This window comes from Lissotriton helveticus, chromosome 1_2 (genome assembly GCF_964261635.1).
Source record: "Lissotriton helveticus chromosome 1_2, aLisHel1.1, whole genome shotgun sequence".
Taxonomy (NCBI): domain Eukaryota; kingdom Metazoa; phylum Chordata; class Amphibia; order Caudata; family Salamandridae; genus Lissotriton; species Lissotriton helveticus.
Window position 1 is genome coordinate 46,983,731 of NC_136058.1, and position 14,328 is coordinate 46,998,058.

The following is a 14,328-nucleotide window of genomic DNA, read 5'->3' on the forward strand; positions in this document are numbered from 1 at the left end:
GACCCCCTGATGAAGAGCCTCACAGCTCGAAATGCATTGGGGACATCGATTAATTTTCACAATAATCATGATGCAATGAAATAACTTTTTTCGTGTATTTGGAACTATTACGCAATATTGTTTTCAAGCACATTTCATCAAAATGAGTACTATTTGGATAGAAGAAATTACTTGTATCATGCCACAAAGTGAATAAAACTTTGAACATTTCAATACCTTGGAATATACTTGCTTTTGTAGCACATAGGAGTGCTCAGGTTACCCATCTTACGCCTGTAAGGTTCTTTGCCTATTATTCATTTGGCCCCTCCTGGACAGTAGGGGCTCACCCTGAACACCCTAAAAGACTGAACTTTCTTCGATCACCTATCAGATTACCTTATCTACCCTAGGAGTGCAGTGGTCCCCTGTGTCTTACTGGTATGCAGGCTCACACCACACAGGTGTCAGTTGCCATGGAAGGGACCACTTGAACTCCTCTCATCTATATATATATGAATGTATGTGGGGGTGAATGCAAGATATGTACACCAGTGGACCATGGGCCATATTTAAAGTGAAAAGGTACAGGGCATAGATGCAAACAAATATGCAGCACCAAGCAGCATTATTTCCCAAATGCATGGAAGGACTATAGGTATATATCACTTTTACAAGCACTACTACAACATGGAGTGCTGGCTGACACATGTCATTTTATAACAGCCTGCCATCTCAGTCCATTGGAGATGGCTAACACATAATGCAGGTGTCATATACACATGAAAGTCAATGTATTATCATGGTGCCATCATTGTGTGGCAGTAAGTTATCTGCCAGGGCCAAATTTGGGACAGCAAGAGGAACCATGTACACGAACAAATGCATGGGTCTGATGTAAACAATGTGTGACACCTTGCTGATAACCAATTCTGGTCATTATGAAATAGCAAGGACATCATTGATTGGCATCTGACTACTATGACAGGGCCCATCCATTCAGAATAAGCACACAGTGGTAGTGACAACAATGCTAAGTTCCAGTCATCAGAAAGGGAAATACAGTGCTATTTGTAATACATACCTTTGTGTAACAGTTGTCCTACGCATCAATGAAGAACTGAAAGTGTCATGTATTGCACTATATTTGTCAACTGCTTTACCCATTTCAACATGTAGAAGACATCACCAATAGCATTTCCTCATCACATTACAGAGAATGAACCCTCACCTCCTGGCCATCTACCTGTCTTGGATATCAGTGATGATGGGGATGATGACAACCTGCCAACCATTGACCACAACCCCCTCCAAGAACTCCTGAACTCCATTGGGACACCATCTCTGGACACAGGAAGGGTCACTAGCATTATGGTGTTTCCTTATACCTCACCTAACAGCCAATAGGTACCACCTGACACCTCACCCAGACCCCTGGACTTTGAGGACCTACAGATTACCTCCCAATGTACTATGGTAGGAGTTCAGCGGGTATTGGCAGCGCATGTGTGGGTGAGGTGGAGACTGTGCAGGCCACCGCAGAGGTAATCTGTGGGTGCCTCAGTCCCAATAGGGAAAACACTGCTTCCACCAGAGGCACCTACACTCCGTAGCTTCCAGAAGTCCCTAGCTGACATTACTGTTGTCATGAGGGAGTGACATCAACAACTGCCCTGAAAAAAAGTGACACCAGCGAGGTGGCCAACCAGCTGAGGGCAATCAGATATTGTGGTTATCCTCCTGATTGAAGCACTCCTTTTCTCAACATGCACCATGCCATGTTTCCAACATTGACTCTGACTGGACATCCACTTGCTTAAAATATTGTTTGGCTTTATTGGCCAATGAACTTTACTTGTGAAACCCTTCAGCAGTGTGTTGTCTGTCTCTAAGAGTCATGATCAGGTTGACCATTGGTCATTCTGGGTGGGAACTTCACCAACTACTAGCTAAAGGGACAAAGGCCTTACACAACTCAGGACCCAGCTACCTTGTATGTACCTTCTCCTGGGACATTCCTAATCGAGATCTATGATAAAAAAATATACTGATCACTCGCCCCAAATTCAAGAGACTTAAATGGCGGGGCAGCTGTTTCCCCTCTGAAACCCCAGCACTTTGGAACACTCTGCCTATACATATCAAAGCGGCACCCACTCTTTGGACTTTTAGGAAACAGTGTAAGAGTCCAAAAACCTACTATATGTACAAATATTTATTACCACAACTTTCCTCCAAGGCATTAGCAACCTACATATAGATCTTGTATGTGTACACATGATGAGAACTATGTCATAATTAATTCATGATTGCTGGCTCAACTGATTAACAATGTCTGATCGTTAAGATTATGTAAATTCATGAGCAGCTTGACAGATCCCTGTCCATTGATAAGACACCTACTCCCACATGTTGCCAGACACTGCTAGCAAAGACATTTGCATGTACAAAACTTCACCTGAGCAGACATACTAACTCCCACACAGTAAATCATGACATGCACCTGTGTGTAGCAAACAATTAGATTTAATGTCAATAGATAAGTTAAATAAGAAAACAACTATCTACCCTATACTAACTACCTATCCTAACCTATCCTACACTATATTAGCCTACCTACTGTATAAAACTACTTTAATGTAACTTAGCTTAATCTACACATTTAGCACAACATGATAAACACAAACGCCCTAGCCCCCTTAAGTCACGTCTTCATGACAAAGGAAAACATAGAATACACCTAAACATCAACTACCTACACATAAAACTCTAAACAATCATATATTCACATATTTTTGTAAAATGTGGGAATTTTTTGTTTTCTTTATTTTTTAATACATATAAAACACCAACTTTTACCCACTAAAAACCTAACCCACCTTTAAAAAAAACCAAAAACCACTATTGTTACACTAACACTATTTACACTAACCTGAACTAAGCAATAAAAATCTTATTTTAAAAACTCATCATGTAATGCAGGGGGAAGGGCAGAAAGGGTCCCTGTGGCTATTTCCATTTGTTTTTGATTGGCCAACTGCCTGCTTTATTTACTGTATCATGGATAACGTCTGGTCCATTTAATTTTCCAGGACTGCCACTTGTAGTTTGATGTTCTAGAATTCCTTTCTTATTTCCCTCTCAAAAATGGTGGGCCCTCCTGTGGCCTGAGGTGGGGGTCCAGGTAGGCAAGATGGGACGCTGGTGGAGGTACTTGGTACAGCTGGCTGGGAGGTACCTGGAGCAGATTGTCCATGCCTGGCAGAGCTACCGTTGGCAGTGGATGGCAGTCCCATTTGTAAGCTAGACCACTTCCCATGTGCCTTCTCGTCCTCAGACCTCCTCTTCATAGCCCTGTATGCCTTGGCAACTTGTCGAAGGTGGTGGAAGTGCTCCCTGCACTTATTGTATTGCCTTTCCTCATGTGGTGTCATGTTGCGTGTTGAAATAATGAGAATAAATGTTGGTCAAAGGGTGACTAGGAACAGGTATCAACATCATGAAATATACGTTTCTACATTACATCTAAAGTAGCAGCCCTTACAGCCTTAATTCCTCTTGTAGCTTAGAGTAAAGATACACATACCTAATATCTATCATATCAGATGTCCTCAGCCATAATTGCAAAGGCAGGCCAATTGTTACACAATCTAGGTATGACAATGTCAGTACTGAGTATGCTTGGGAACAAAGATATTCGGTACCCATGGAATTGTACACATTTTCACCTTCATTGTATATTAGTGAGCTTTCTGCATCCTGCAATGGCCTTTATTACATAGGCTTTTGCCACAGCAAGAAGTGCAATGTCTTGACAGTACATGTATTATCTCACAAGGATGTGCAATTAATAAGGCAGGGATCCATATCAGGACACATTGCTACCTATACAGAAATCTTGGCAGGGATGACATCTAACAATATACACAGGATTAGAACCGCGCATCATACAGAGGCATATGAACCTCTCATATCTGGCCTGCAGTGAGCCCATGCTCCCTATAGAATAGCATGTGCAACTGACATTAATTCTGTATTATTCGCAGTCTCATCCATTTTCAGATGTGTATCCACTACCACATATATTTGATAGTCTGCCACTAGGATTATGGCTCTCCTGTCAAGCAACTATCATGTGATCCATCCCAGATTGGCAACGTGCTCCCCTTGACAGCAGTCATAGGCTAATAGACATGCAGCACACCACCGAAACATTTCATGACCTATTTATCTCCTTCCAGACCTTCTTTACTGATAAGGATGCACATTGAATCTGGCAATTCCCACAGCATCTGACATCAGACTCGCTCCTGGTGCTACGCAATTAGCACTGATATTTGCACTCACCAGTGAAGTTGGGGTTCTTGTAGTTCTATGTCTCGGGTTTTGTGTATGATGGGGATCCAGCTACAAGACATAACATGTAAATCACATCAGTAAACTTACTATACATATTGGTTATACAACAAAGAGCACACTAAATATGCATGGATAAGCTATGTAGCCTTTCAGTTTTTAAGTGTTAAAATGACACAGTTGATATGCCTGAATGATACACATTGGTAAGGCTGGCTCAGTAGAACTCAAACATGCACATGCATCCTTCCCACACCATGCTCAGCAAGGTGCTGCTAAATGGAGGTACTCTTAAATGCTGGCACCAAGAAATGAGTATGTGATGTATATCTCACTTTATGCTTACTTGTTACGTTAGTAAGTCAGTGCTACTGAGAGCATGATAATGTACACGTCTGTCAAATTCAACCCTTAGGGAAAGATTACATGATTGAACTTCAACACATATGGTGTATGTTGGGTTGTGTCTCATTAAGGCTAGCATACTTTTGGGTACATTACCATGTGAGTGGGCTCCCATCTGACATACATTTGACCTTTCCTACTGGATTCATGTACTATGTGAATTTCATATGTAAGGACAGTTCCTGTGGCTCTGGCCTCAAAAGCACCTCCATGAGACCATGCAAATGTAGCACATGGGACTATGCAGCAAGAAGTATGTAGTTTCCCATGTCATAGTGTACATCAAGGAACTATACCTAGTATATAGGAAATGTTGTTCAAGACCAGTGTTATGTGTCTTGCCACATTCAGAGGTGAGCTAAGCAGTGTAAGCCATTGTAAGCCTCATTAACACTTGACAACTCAGGGGTGGTGTGCCAATGAGGAGCATCCGTACATCACTATGGGCTTATTTAGAAGGGTGATGCGGAGCCTGTGCATCACTTTTGACATTGTAAGAAGTGAGATGCCAACAGCGCAAGGGTCTCTTAAGTAAGCTCCATTATGTGTAATATATGCTCTGTAATGGCCCATCAGAACTGTACATAACAAATTCATGTTGTGAAATAAGCAGTTCTGGAGCACATCTTTACTACCTGCCTCCCTGGAACTCATCGGTATCACCTACAGGAACACAAATACTAGTGTGGGTCACATAGTGTCACAGATAGTATTGGTGCACATAGTGTGCCACCACTATAGCCACAGCATTTGCCCCTTTTTGCATGGAGGCATGGCTAATTGGAGCAAAAATGCTTGAGAGACATACTTAATGTGACCACAAAGCATCAATGAGTAAATTATACACATAGGATAGCAGACAAATCATGTGTACTTATATGTTGCTATACCAACTTCTATGCCCACATAGTCAATGAGGACCAAATCCCTTCTGACCATTTCGACCTAGCGATGTTTCAGCTGCTCGGTGTCCCAGTCACTCCATTAAGCCTCTGCATCTTGAGGCGTATGCATTCCCATCAATGCTCCTGGACCTTCACACACTAGCCTTTATTTACACCACCCCCGCTGGCTAACTTTTGTGGCAGGTAATGGCTGACCAGCCGCAGGAATGCCCCAAACGTCTGCCCAGTCAATAGGCAAGACAGACTCTTCCCCAGCATGATCCCACACAACTGTAAACACCCAAAAACACTATAGAACCCCCAATAACTCTTTACTACCCCTAAAACAAATATATCCCTAAAGACAGCGCACAGGACAATAAACATCAAAATACAACAAATATGCAAAAAATGATTTTAGGAACACATCAAAGGCACCAGCTCCAACAACACCAACACCCTCTCCAGTACAAGCAAAGCACCAACACTCCAAAGCTCAGACAGTAAAAATGTGACTTGGTTTGCAACATGCTTGATCCATAACATCACTTCCCTTTATTCATTACTTCCTGGGTGGATGCAGAACGTTTTCAGCCAATGCGTTTTTTTTTAAAGTTTACGTTACCATTCAATGCATCAATTTCTCAAAAGGCCTGACAATGAACAATGCTGTTTATTATTGCACGTCTTCTGGAAAGCGTCATTTTTGGCTGACACTGCGGCAGAAAAATATCATCCCTAATAGTCTTGGGTATTTTTTGTTTTGACACTAAAGGTCAACATTTTTTGTTTTCTGTTTTGGAATGTGCAATTTTTGTAAATATATACAGGAAATGTGGTGCTGTGTGTGAATAGTGGAGTCAACTTGTTTACAGTTTTACGATTCAATAGTGTGCGCTTAAGTGAACATGTGTGTGCGCTCATCCTGTTCAGAATCATACTATGCATAATGTCCAAACACTGTAGTAGCATAATGGCACACCTTTCCTGGGTGCCCTGTGTGCTAAGTTGGTAATAGCACCCATTGATAATGTTTTCCTTTCCCCCAGGGTTGCAAGAGGCTACCACTGCCATGGGGTCAGTGCACCCACATCTATGACAGCTCAACCTACTGCCAAACAGCGCTGTGGCACACAGTGGAGAGATCAGGCTGTATTACAATTTGAGAGTATGCCACATCCACCTGGAGGGGATGTATGGATGGTGCCATTTGATTGAGTATATGCATTTCATATCCAAGGACCATACCCCGCAGGAAAGGTTCAGTGTCATCATTTGTGGCCAACATCACCTTCAATCATGGTGACTGCGCTATGGAAGATCACCATGTATGCCTTGGTGTGACCTCCTAAATATTGCTAATAGTAAGACTAAGTAAATCACACCATACCTACACTGTTATGTTATGTTATGTTAATTTTGATTTCTATAGCGCACGGCTACTCCGTTGGAGTGTCCCGGCGCTTTTATTTTTATTGGCAGCGCATAAAAGAGAGAAACATAACACAGTAAAATCAGAACATCCACAAACAAAAAAAAGGAAACAAACTAAAGGGTAAAAAGCCAGGTTTTGAGGCCCTTCCTAAAGGACAGCAGACTAGAAGTACAGCGTAAAGCCAAAGGCAGGGCGTTCCAGAGCTGTGGTGCCCTCAATCTAAAGGAGCGACCCCCAATGCGGGCCCTCTTTACTCGGGGGACCACCGCAAGAAACAGGGATTCAGAACGCAGAGATCGGGCCGGGCGGTAAAAAACAAGCCTGCGTTGAAGATATTTTGCTCCCGAGCCAAAAAGCGCCTTATGAGCCAGAGTCAAAGCCTTAAAAGCTATCCGTTTCCGGATAGGCAGCCAATGAAGCGACTGCAAAAGGCAGGACACTCTGGCTCTCCTGTGAAGGCCGAAAATGGCACGTGCGGCGGAATTCTGCACCACCTGCAACCGCTGTAAAAGATATTCCGGTAGGCCCAGATAAAGGACGTTGGAATAGTCCTTTATCTGCATCAAGACGGTGTTGCTTGTGCATAACCATGGGTGTGCACATGCAACACTGTTGCACTGGCAAAGTATCGTATATAGAATTTGTCTGTGTGAGATAAGATCACCTGGTGATTTGACATGTGGGTACATGTTGTTGATGGCGCATATGTAGACTGTAGTTTTGGAAGTGTTTACCCATGTACATACTATATGGAACACTCTAAAGTCATCATACAATCAGTGAGTGGCCTCTACTTTAATCCAAAAGTATGAGTATGAGTATCACATGGCTAGCATAAAGAGACACACACACACACACAGTCATTGCACACTAGCTACATTATCACCCCATGGTAGTTGTGGCTGGCAATGGAGGACTATTTGCTACAGGTAGTTGCCATGCACACTATTTTATTTGTACAGGTAGTTGCCAAGCACACTATTTTATTTGTACCGGATGATGTTTAATTCTGTTTCCTAAACATTGCTACATACATTATCTGTGAGAAAAATGGTAGTGGGTCAATTATGAAAGTTTAGTTGTTTAGTGTGAGTATCGAATTAAAATGCATATACGTCGGTAGTGCTCAGAAATGTTATTTACAGATAGACTAACAATGTTTTATCTTTCATTATAGTTTGATATCATGATGAACATTCATGGTCCCAAAAAATAAATTATTTATTACGTGGTGTCCACCGTATTGCAGCAACTGATTGTCCAGGATGCTGTTGCTCTTCATCATCCGCCTCCTCCTTGTCCAGCATTTCCTGATCCCCATTTTCATCTGCCCATGGCACATTTGTCCTGATACATATGTTGTACAATATTCAGCAGACCAACTTAATTTTACCCCCCATAGGTGGCGAGTAGAGCAATCTGCTCACAAGGCTCTGGAAGCTGGATTTTAGTACTCCAAATGTCCGCTCAATAACGGACCAGGTGCAGCATAAGGCATGGTTGTAGGTCCGCTGGGCTTCTGTTTGTGGGATCTTTACTGGAGTCATGACCCACAGCATCAGAGCGTAACCTTGGTCTGCTGCGAAGAAAGGAGGTGTTATATTAGTTAAGTGTCATGATAAGGGTTAGCCCTACATTGATTTTCAATCTGGTCTGTGTGCTGTTTGACTCCTACACCTTGTTTACTGTAATAGACATGCTATGACATTGTGTGACAAATATGCAAGTTGGGGTTGGTAATGGCCGACACTGAGCTACACATACAGGTGTGTTGTCCTCAGTGATTCACTTACTATTTGTCATTCTGGTGACTGCCAATGCCATGCAGGTGATCATTTGTCACCAGTGAGGAGAGTCCAGTTATTCTTCGAGTAGACACATGTCTCACAATCATCTATTGTGTCTATTATTGGCCACATTTGCCATCCCTGAACTGATACCTGTCTAATTTGACAACATGTAACAGTAGCTGGTGATGTGTGTTTCTTCTTTCACACATATTTTGTATTGATTGTTTTAGTCCACATTTGACAATGTGTTCCGCCTTGGGAAGGATAGTGAGTGGATATACTTATGGGAAATGGTAGTACACACATGGCAGTACACAGTGTCCACTACAGAGACAGTCAACAAAGGATTATAGATATATGTCAATATTTCATTGTACAGTGCAACTGGTAGACTAAATACAATACAGTGCAACACTGCTTGTGGACAGTGCAGGTTATATCCTCCACCCAATTCAGCGTCCTTGGTTATGTGGCTCCTGAGGCAGAACTGCAGACCAATTGCAGCATTGCTCCAAGATCGTCACATTACTTCCCTGAGAACTATATTGTTGGCTGTCATCAGAGATGCAGTTTGTGCATGAGGATGCACATTGCTGCACAGTCTGGCACCTTTGATGAATGATATAGTGGTTTTGGCAACAGAAATAAATACTGTGCCCACAGAATGTGATGTGATGTGATATTATGAGTGATATAATGTAGCATGGTAGAGCTGATCCTGTGAGGTTCATATATAATGATATTTCTCAGTTTCCCAGGTCTGGGATACATCTTCATGCTTCCAGACCATGAGATTTATATTTAATACACAGACTAGACACAGGGATTGCCATGCTTCAACAGGGTGTTTGGAAGCCTTAGTTGACTAGTTATTGCATTTGTGGGGGACTTATGTACTTTTATTGCCATTGGGCATCAATGGATGTAAAATGTCTAAGCTGACCTGCATCCAAGGATAAGTGGTGGAATTTGCCTTTCAGTTAACATACAGCACATCCACGGTTTATCCACATTGAGAGCGGCACATGATATTGACTAATGCAAACTCCACCCCCCTTGCACTATGGTGCATGTTAGACCTAGCATCCTTGGCGTGGTTTCCCCCTATCTTTTTGCCTCTACCTTCTGTATTTTTGATGCTGTGCTGGATTTCGTTTTTGCTGGTTAGATGCTTTGGACACTCTGCCACTGCTGATCAGTGTCAGAGTGTAAGTGCTCCCTGTGTAAATTGTTATTGTAATTGGATATACTTGATTGGCATATTTGTATCACCCAGAAGTCACTAGTAAAGTGCACTGAGTGTGCCAGGGCTGGTGATGTCATATGCTACTAGTGGGCCTGCAGCACTGATTGTGCCACCCACATGAGTAGCCCTAAAATGGTGTCTCGGGCCTGCCACCGCAGTGCCTGTGTGCATTCTGTGAACTGCCATGTCCTCGTCGTCAGTGTCCCCACTGACCGGGCCTAAACCTTCCCTTTCTGTGCACATTGGTCACCCCTATGGAAGGCCCAAGGTACCCCCTTGGGCAGGGTGCAGTGTATGTGAAAGGCAGGGCATGTACTTTTTCCAGGTGACATGCTCTGGTAGTGAATTACAGCCATTTTCGTTTTTCACTGCTGTAAGGCTATCTTGCACCACAGCTATCATGGGGGATGCTGGCTACAGTGGATACAAGCATATCCTCCCATAGGAACAAGAAAGGACATACAAATCTGGTATCCCTGAACTCAGAATTTAATAACACATCTTTTAGGAAAGGTTGTTACAGCACTTTCAGAAAGTAGCTGTTCCCTTGCCCGACCTTTCTGTGTGCATTGGCCTGTTTGTGAATTGACTGTCTGGTTTGAGAGTGACAGGGGCTGGGGAGCACCCAGGAGGCTGGCTGGGTCAGCCCTAGGCTGAATGACTGCATTTGAAACTTGAGTGGTGGGAGGAGATAGTACCTGGGGCTGAATAGGGCTGTGCCTGCCTTCCACAATGCTGGCTCCACCTCCTGCTGGGTGGCTGACGACCCTGCCCCTCACTCTGAAAGGAATGGAGACACCAGGAAAACAAAGTGCTCAAGGAACACCCATAACTGGTTCAGACCGGGCTCAGGGCACAATTGCACAAAGAGAACAAACACCCACATGCATCATTGTAGGAATTTGCGATTCCTAAATTGCGAAAATTAAGGAATCGCAATTTAGAAATCGCAAATTCCTATGCATCAAGAAATTACAAAACATTTTGCGATTTCTTAATTTTCTGTATTTGCGATTCCTTAATTGTGAATCGCAATTAAGGAATGGCATTACATTGATTCCTATGGGCCTAGAGGCCCATAGGATTCAATGGGAAGGCATTCTCATATTGCGAATTCGCAATTAAGGAATCGCAATATGAGAATGCAATTTCAAGGGTGACGGGGGGGGTCCAAAGGACCTCCCCCTGCACCCCTGAAATGTAACGTAAGTACATTTTCCTCACACACATGTGCCAAGGGCATGTGTGTGTGTAAAATATCAGTTTCAAAAATGCACTTTTGTGCATTTTTGAAACTTTTCGCAAATTACCACGAAGGTATACTTCATGGTAATTTTTCCTTTCAAAATTGCGAATTTGCAAATTAAAAATATTCATGCATAGCTTTTAAGAATTCGCAAAATTTGCGATTTCTTAAATGCTATTGCAATTTAAGAAATCGCAAAAAATTGCGAATTCTTAAATTGCGATAAAAAAAATGATGCATCCCAAAAAAGGTTTTTGCATTCGCAAACGGCCGATTTTTGCGATTCGCACGGTTTGCGAATGCAAAAAAGCTTGATGCATGTGGGCAAAAGACTTTTAGGGGTATAAGTACAGGACCCCTGACAACAGAAAATTAGATCATCCTGGAATCAAGAAGGATCCTCTGCCAAGGAGAAAGCTGAAACTAAAGAAGAAAGCCTGTCCTGCTGTTGCTCTGCTGGACAGACCTGCTGTTGCTTTGCTGCTAAGGAGAGGGGAATGACTTTGCTTTGTGCTGTGTCCCCTGTCTTGAAGGAATCTCCAAGGGCCTGAGAAGAGCTGGCTCCCTGTTCTCAAGTCCCTGGAACAAAAGGACTTCACCCCCAGCTTCCCTGAAATCTACTGAGAGAGTTCTATCCTTCCTGGAGTGTGTGGCCATGTGAAGTTGTACTTGTGTTGGGAAGCTGGAAACCAAGCTTTGAAAGACTTTCCGCAAGTTTTTTCGCATTGCTCGTTTGCGGAGCGCATCCCCGACAGTGTGAGGAAATTCCCGCCGCTACGAAGGTCGAGATCGTCGCAGCGCCTGTTGCCGCTGCCAGAGCCATCGCATCCTTTGTTTGCGGGACGCACCAGACCGTTGCGGGAAGATTACCATCACTGCGAGTGTCGTCACAGAGCCTGTCGTCGCTGGGTGAGATCGCTGCACCGCTTGCTTGCGGACCACATCACGTCGCTGCGAGTGTCATCGCAGAAGCCATCGCATCGAGGAGCTGCGAGAGAGAGATCACCGCAGGTCCGTGCATCGTGCCTTTGCAAGAGAAAACTTCCTACGGAACCTACGCACAGGAATCCATACAAGTCTGCCTTCCTCCCAATACAGACCGGATTCGTTGCAACACGCCCGCTGTTGCAGCGGGGTTGTCGCACCGCCTCCCCAGGGTCTCAGGAGCAACGCATTGCTTGTTTTCCACCGCACCAGTTTCTGCTTTGGAACTTTGTCGCTTTTAAAATGTACTGTTGGCAAAACGTAAGGCAACTGTGAACTTTTCACGCAACTGTGGATTATTTCATCGCAACCTTAAGAACTCTTTCGCAACCATATTCTTGAACTGTGTATGTTTGATTTTTTGTCGTTTTGGTCTTGTGTAGTTTAGATTAAATACTTTTATTTTTCTAAACTGTTGTGGAGTCAGTTTGTGGTGTTTTCACAGTGTTACTGTGAGTGTTGGTATAAATACTTTACACATTGCTTTTGGATAAGCCTGACTGCTTGTGCCAAGCTACCAAGGGGGTGAGCAGAGGTTATCTAAAGAGTGTTTCCTCCTTACCCTGACTAGAAGCAAGGGTCCCTATTTGGCCAGTGGTACCTACTTCTGCCAACTAGAGACCCCCAGTTCTAACAGTGCACATGTCATCTTAGTGCCCTCACAATGCGTCATGCTTTGAGGGCCACATTTCAGCACCAATAGCACACAATCTGTGCAATTCCCTCCTTCTATGTGTCATTTGGAATCGTGGATACATAGTAATTGAACACGAGAAAGATGCGATCATCTATTCTAATTTAAGCTCCCCTTGGAAGTCACACTAGTTGCACACTGTACATAGGATGTGTGAGATCTTCATTTATGTTGGATGTGAAATCCACCACAAGGCCCATGGTAGTCCTCCTTAACAAAGAGTGAGTAAAAGCTGCACTATGGTGTGGCTTGCATTACTGTATACCAATGAGGCCTTGCAATGTCATGTAGACATACTTTGCATTGCACATTGACATGATTTGGAGAGCTGCTCCACCAAAGCATCATGAATAATAAGAGTCCATAAGCACAGCTTATTTGTACATGTTGGCCGCAGGGCCAGGGCGGTCTCAGCATGTATGACTTGTAGGAAATGTGTTCCTCATATGCCATATAGCATGGCACAAGTATATAGGCCCACACCAACTATACATACACTGTCACATTCAACCCAAGACTGATATGTCAAGGTATTCCTACATCATTGACTGTCATGTGGTCTGTCATGTGCTTGAGGTATACATACCAACCAGTAACCACTCCCATTGGTCCCATTCTAGAAGCGCTCATTGATGGTGGAATGCCGGAAGATGAATGAGTCATGATCACTGCCAGGGTACTTTGCAAGAACATTGATGAAGAGGTCCAGATGGTCCACGATTGCCTGCACATTCATGGAAAAGCTGTGCTTCCTGTTGCTGTGAATGTGTGATGTTGCCGCAAGTTGCACATGTGTGCAGTCCATTGCCCCCAACACACATGGGAATCCTGCAATGGCATAAAAGCCTTACTTGTTGTCCTGTTGTTGGTGTGCTGTGTTGGGGAAGTAAAGGTACTGGGGTGTGAGGCTTATGATGACATCCAGGACGGTGGCGAGGAATCTATTGAAGGATCCCTTGGATACTCCTATTTCTCTGGCTGGGGTGGATTGGAAAGTTCTTAATGCCAGCATGAGTATTACAGCCAGTAGCTTGGCCTGCGGAGGGATGTTGATGCAGCACTGCAATGTTGGCTGCAGACTTGGCATAATCTGGTGAAGTAGGTGAACAATAGACTCGCTCCTGAGCCTGTAATGGACAATGGCCTCTTCCTCCCTGATGGTACGTCTGCTCCCTTCTCAAGCGCTGCCTCTCTGGTGATGCTGGTGGTCGTTGTCTCTTTGGTGCTCAGTTTCAATAGCAGTAGATCCATGGCAAAGTTGAGCGTTCCAAAGTGATTTGGGTCTGTCCTGTTTTTCTACCAGTGTGCT